This window comes from Molothrus aeneus, chromosome 22, assembly GCF_037042795.1.
Source record: "Molothrus aeneus isolate 106 chromosome 22, BPBGC_Maene_1.0, whole genome shotgun sequence".
NCBI lineage: Eukaryota > Metazoa > Chordata > Aves > Passeriformes > Icteridae > Molothrus > Molothrus aeneus.
In genome coordinates, this window is record NC_089667.1 from 5,590,699 (window position 1) to 5,597,468 (window position 6,770).

Sequence of the window (6,770 nt, forward strand, 5' to 3'; positions counted from 1 at the left end):
GACTGCACCAACTCCCCGGGCAGAACATTCCAGAACTTTATCACCCCTGCTGTAAAAAAACATTTTCCTGATATCCAGGAAGGCTTTGGGTGGGCTTTGGGTGCCTGGAAATCAGGAAAAGGAGGGGAAAAGCCTGCAGGGCTGAGCAATCCCAGCAGAGAAAATCCTGCACAGAAACGCCCAGAGGTGGCTTTGGCCCTGCTTTGGAGCCAGCTCAGCACCTGGGGAGGCTTTGCGGGGGCTTTGGGTGCCTGGAAATCAGGAAAAGGAGGGGAAAAGCCTGAGGAGCGAGGCCAGCAGCAAAGGAGAGGGAGCTGAGCCCTGGTGTGTGGCTGTGCAGAGGAATTCTGGCTCTGCAGAGCCCCTGGGAGGTGAAATGGGAAAACGTGTTGGAACAAGGACACTTATTCACCCTGTGACTGAGCAATGTCCCAGCTGAGCCCAGCTTTGGAGCTGGTTTTAGTGCTGAGCAGACCCCTGAGAGGCGCTGGGGATGCTGGGTGTTGTATTTTGGGGTCAGCTCTGGGTGTTTACAGTGCCTTCCCTGCTCAGAGCACGTGTGGTGTCCCCCAAATGTTCCTTCACCTCCTGGAAAAGCCTCCAGTGGGATCTGACTGCTGGGAAGGCTCAGAGGGGTGGGAGGCAGGGCTGAGCTGGTTTTGGGGTTTTAGTGCTGAGCAGACCCTGAGAGGAGCTGGGGATGTTGGATGTTGGCAAAGCCGTGGATTTTGGGGTCAGCTCTGGTGCCTTCACTGCTCAGAGCACGTGTGGTGTCCCCCAAATGTTCTTCACCTCCTGGAGAAGCCTCCAGTGGGATCTGACTGCTGGGAAGGCTCAGAGGGCTGGGCTGGTTTTGGGGTTTCAGTGCTGAGCTGGATTTGGGGTTTTAGTGCTGAGCAGACACCTGAGAGGAGCAGCCAGCTCCACCCAGCCTCCCTCTGCGCGCCAGGCCAGGCTCCAGTGAGAACCAGGTGGGAAAGAAAACAAAAACTCCAAACTCAGTGACACAGAAACCAAATTAATCATCAAAGTGTGGGGGGGATCCTTCCTGGCCTCAGCAGGCAGCCAGCAGAAGCCTTGAAATCCAGCTTTAATTAATTAATTATAAACAATGCGAGCGTGGTGCAACAAGCCCTGTGAGCACGTGGAAGGCATGCAGGATCCCTGCACAGTTATGCAACTAAAAAAAAAAAATAGAGACTGTAAAGTTGTTAAAAAAAAATCTCTATTCTCAAAACCCTTCAGCCTCCAAAAATAAATAAAAAAAAGTGAAATTAAAAAAAAAGTGTCCCAAAAATAAAAAACGATTGCTTTTTTAAAACTAAACAAAACATCCTTAAAAAAACCCTAAAAGCAGCTCTAATCCATCCACAATAATAAAAGCATTATACATTAAAAAAAATCACAATAGCAAATGTTCTCCAAGCAGTCCCACGTGTCACATAAAACTACAAAAAGTTTCAACTGTATTTCCTAAAAAATAATACCAAATACAAATAAATATAAAAAACAACATAAAAAATAATACAAAATACCTATAATTAAAAAAACCTCCTCTCTGCTTAATAAACTAAAAATTAATTATCTTAAAAAATAATAACTTATTTGAAAATCCAGTTTTATCTCACTATGCCATATTAGAAATTAAAAAATATGTATTAAATATATATATTTAAAATATAGATAAAAAGATAAAAATATATATTTTAAATACAAAAATATATATTTAAAATACATATAAATATAAATATAAATATAAATATATGTAAATATATATTTATAAATTTATATTTATATATATAAATATATATATATATATATATATATATATATATATATATATATATATATATATATAAATTTATATATAAAAAGGTGTGAAGAAGAAGAATGTTTTAGAGAAATTTCATTCTAAATTATGTGTGTATTCCTTTTTCCACAGCACGTGGATGGCATGCAGGATCCCTGCACAGCCATGCCACGTGTTGATGGCTGCAGAATCCTGTGTTTTGGGGTCCCAGGCTGCTCCAAAACCTGGCCTCTGCCCCCGGGGTGCTCCCCTAATTCCCAGATTAAGATTTTTAATGAGTAAGGTCTAAATTTTTAATGAGTAACATCTAGATTTTTAATGAGTAACATCTAGATTTTTAATGAGCAAGATCTAGATTTTTAATGAATAAATTCACCCTTTTGGATGTGGCATTGCCCTTTAACTCAGAGTCCCCTCTGTCTGTCCTCTGACTGAATGCTGAGCTGTGTTTTTTCCCTTTTCCAGACTCAGCAGAAGCCCTGGGAAGGGGTTGTCCCCCAGGCTGCACAAATCCTCTGTGCTGTCACACCCTGGCACTGCTGTGCCTCACCCAGTATCGCTCTTACACAACAGGGCACTCGTGTCCTGCCTGCCACTTCTGCCAACGATTAACGTTCCCCATGGTCCTGCTCATAGCCTGCAGGCCTGCTTTAAGCCCTGCCAGGGTGTTTGGCCTCTGTGGTACCCTGGAGGAGCTCCTTGGATGCTCACAGCACCCTAAGAGTCCAAATTCTGGTGTAGGAAGCCAAATCCTGAGCAGGACTTGACCAGAACTGAACCAAATTTATCCCCCAGATTCCTGAATCCTGTTGGTTCAGCTTTCCTTCCCTTCATCCCCCAGTCTGGGACACACAGCTGGTGGGCAAATCATCACAAACATCTGAGCATCACTTTTTGAGTCTGTCTCATCTAAATTGAGTCCATCTCCTCTAAGTTGAGTCCATCTTGTCTAAGTTGAGTCCATTTCAGATAAATTGAGTCCATCTCATCTAAACTGAGTCCATCTTGTCTAAGTTGAGTCTATCTCTCTGAAGTTGAGTCCATCTCATCTGAGTTCATCTCATCTGAGTCCATCTCATCTAAATTGAGTCCATCCCCTCTAAATTGAGTCCATCTCATCTAAGCTGAGTCCATCTCATCTAAATTGAGTCCATCTTGTCTAAGTTGAGTCCATCTCATCTAAGTTGAGTTCATCTCACACAAACTCTGCATGAAGGCTCCAGGGACACCTCCCTGTGGCTTTCCACTGTTAAGAGTGTTGATAAAAAGTGCAGGGAGGGACTTTTTAGATGGGTAGATAACAAGAGGACAGTGGTTTTACACTAAATACAGGAGGCCAGGGCTGGAACAGATGTTTGGAAGAAATTCTTTATTCAGAGGGTGGTGAGCCACTCTGCATGGCTGCCCCATCCCTGGAAGTGTCCAAGGCCAGGCTGGAGCAGCCTGGGATAGTGGAAGGTGTCCTGAACACAGCAGGGCTGGAACGAGATGGGATTTAAGGTCCCTTCCACCCCAAACCACAAACTCACAGCCCAGAGTGTGCGCAGAGCTGCCCCCAGTGCCCCAGCTGGATGTGATCACGGGGGAGCCCTGGACTCGTTCTGCCAGCTCTGCTGTCACCCTGGGAGCTGCTGTCCTGCCCTGCCATTGCCCAACACTCCCCAGCTGGGAGCTGGGCTGATCTCTGAGCTCCCCAGCAGCAGGAGCACCCCGGCTGCACCTCGGCGTCGCATTTTCTGGGCCGGGGATTTATTCCGTGTGAAGGTGGAAGAAATGAGCAAGGGCTGGAAATATGCAGGATGCGCAAGGCTCTGTGGATTAGTGGGCAGAGCACGGAGCAGCAATTGCCAGGCAGGTTCCCTGCTCCTGCTTGGCTCAGAGTTGTTGTGAGAAGCAGGGCCAGTGAATCATGGGCTGGTTGAACTAATTCTCCCTGACTCCCCATGACTTCATCACTCGCTGCTGTTTGAAAACCTGCTCTGGAGCCTGTCTAAAGGAGTGCCCCGGGGTTGGCTTAACTGTTTCTGTTCTATTTAGTTTGAAGTGGACCCAGTTTCTTTCACTTTTTCGTCCTGGGGAGATTGGTTTTCTGTCACTATAGGACACGAAACAAAACGACGCAAACTCTCTGCTCCTTTCAAGGTAAAAAAGGGACTTTATTTTACTGCCTCCAACATTTATAGACTTCCAAAAGTGACAGTGGAATGACAATGACACTGGACAAACCAACAGTCCATCCAATTTCTCCTCCTCCATAAAAGAATGCCAAACAATAAGTTATTTACATGAAGTGTGAGAAAGTTCATTACAAGAATGTAAATATCAGAAGGCTTAGAAAAAATTTAAAAATCAGGATGACAGGATTTCCAACAGCAACCATGTGCAGCGATGTTGCAGAGTGGAAATGTTTTAATAAAACACCCAAACTTTTTGGTACAGTGACAACAAAATGAAATTCTAAATGACCATCAGCAGCATCATGAGATATTCATAAAAAAGAGTGAGGATTTAGAAGGGTCACAACCGTGAAAAATAAGAGAATGCAAAAGATGAAAAATAAGAGAAAGCCAAAAGGCTGCACAGCGATTTCAGGGGAAAAAACCTTTCATTTTGCTGAAAAATTTGCCAGCTCCACAGTGCATGCCTCAGTTTCCCTAATTGCTACGTGGGGTTACCAGCCCAGACCTATTTTGCAAAGGTGTTGTCAGGTTTAATTTGCAAACCTTTGAAAAGCTCTGCCGAGTCCTGGAGATGAAAGGCCCTGCAGATGCCACCCGTGGGTGTGTGCTGTGAGTCACAGGCACAGCCAGGGCCCTGGGTGCTGGGACAGGGGACACTTGTCCTGAGCAAAAATCCCAAGGGATGCTCCTGCAAAAAAATGAACTCATGCTGGAGGCAGCAGGAGCCACCTCTGGGAGGAGCAGAGATAAGGAGATGGCCAGGCTGAGCTGTGTTTTGGCTCCTAAATTGCCTGGAAAATGTGTGTGTGCACAAATTGGCACCTGGAATGGGAGGTCCCCAACACAAGGAGGACGGGGAAGTGTTGGAGCAGGCCCAGAGTAAAGAATTTCTTCCAAACATCTGTTCCAGCCCTGCCCTCCATTGTTTAGTGTAAAACCACTGTCCTGTTGTTATCTACCCATCTAAAAAGTCCTTTTCTCCTCTTTTTATAAACCCCCTTATCCCTGGACAGCCACAGGGAGGTGTCCCTGGAGCCTTCATGCAGAGTTTATCTGAGATGGTTGATAAAGGGGCTGGAGACAGGCTGAGAGATGGGGATGCTCAGGCTGGAGAAGAGAAGGTTGTGTGGAGACTCAGGATCTGCAGGGGAAGCTGGAGAGGGACTCTGGATCAGGAACTGGAAGAGGGGAAATGGATTCAAACTGCAAGAGGGGAAATTTGGGTTGGATGTTGGGCAGGAATTGTTCCTGGCAGGGTGGGCAGGCCCTGGCACAGGTGCCCAGAGCAGCTGTGGCTGCCCCTGCATCCCTGGCAGTGCCCAAGGCCAGGCTGGAGCACCTGGGACAGTGGAAGGTGTCCCTGCCATGGCACTGGATGGGCTTCAAGATCCCTTCCAACCCATCCCATGATTCTGGGATTTATCTCCACTTACATCAGTGAAAACCAAGATCTAAAAACTCAATCATTAACTGCCTTACTCACCCCAAAATCTTATCAAAGCATCAGGAAAACAAACCAAGGCCACCTTTGTCCAAGCCAGACCTCTTCCTTGGGATGTTTTTTGCTCCTCAAGGATGAACCTTGGCTGGAGCAGCTCTGCTGAGTCTCCTCAGTACACGTGAGAACAGGAGCCTCCACCCTGCAGTATTTTTAATTACTTGGAGACTTACAGGACTGTTGATGTTCTGAACAACAGCTCAGCCCAGCAAGCCAGGGGGAAAGAAATGCATTGATGTCAGTCAAATTCTTCCTTTATGAAATCGGGTCTTAAAATATGGCATTGCCCTTTCCTGGGCTGGGGAATGAATTCTGACTCATGAAAGGCTGTGGGCCTATTAATAAAAAATTATTAATGAAAGAAATGTCCTTTCCCAACGACTACTACCCAAAAAAATGCAGAATGCCATTTCTCATAAAGAGAGAGTTGTGAAGAAATGTCTTTGAGCGTGTCTATGAGCCAGGGGCCCAGAAAAAGAATTTCACTTTCTTTTTCTCTCATTTTGCACAGACAAGACCATGAAAAATTATATTTGTAAGACAGGTTCTTTCCTTCTCCTTTCAGATCCAGAATTTATGCTGTTCCTGTTTTGCCTCTGTTTCCTCCATACCTCAAAAAAGGCTGGAAAATGCAGAGCTGGATTTTTTACTCAAATCCCTTCCAACAGGGGTGTCCTGGTGGATGTTTATGGAGATTTTTTACAGGTAAAAATCACCTCCAGCAGCGCCACCAGGGCATTCTGAGAAAACTCAATTAAGCACAAATCTCTGGCGTGGTTAATTTGCACCCTGGGCATTCATCTCAGAGAAATCTCACTGAAATTCCGAGTATAATCTGAAAGCATGTGAAAGGAAGATCAGCCTCATCCTTTAGAAGTCTCTGGAATCCACCAGTGCTCATAAAGAACTTTATTTCCTCCTGAAATCATCTGTGATTCCAACAAGTGAACATTTCCCAGGAATTCAGCTGCTGAAGACAGATAATTTTTAATTTTTTGTTTTACTTCTTTTCTCTGGCAAGAGAGATTTTGACCATCTAAGCTGCACAATGGTTCCTCTTCCAGGTGTGTTCCAGTTCTGAGGGCATTTATGGGAAGAGCTACATGGGCTACACCTATCTCAGAGCACACAGTGGAGGTTTTATTTCACCACTCACCTTTCGGAGATTGCCTGGCCTGTGGGAAAAGCAGGCCCAGCCAATTTTTACCTGTTCTGATCCGTGGCTGGGTTATTTCCAGGTCTAGATGGACAGACCTTGCACAAACCCAAAATAAAACCAAAA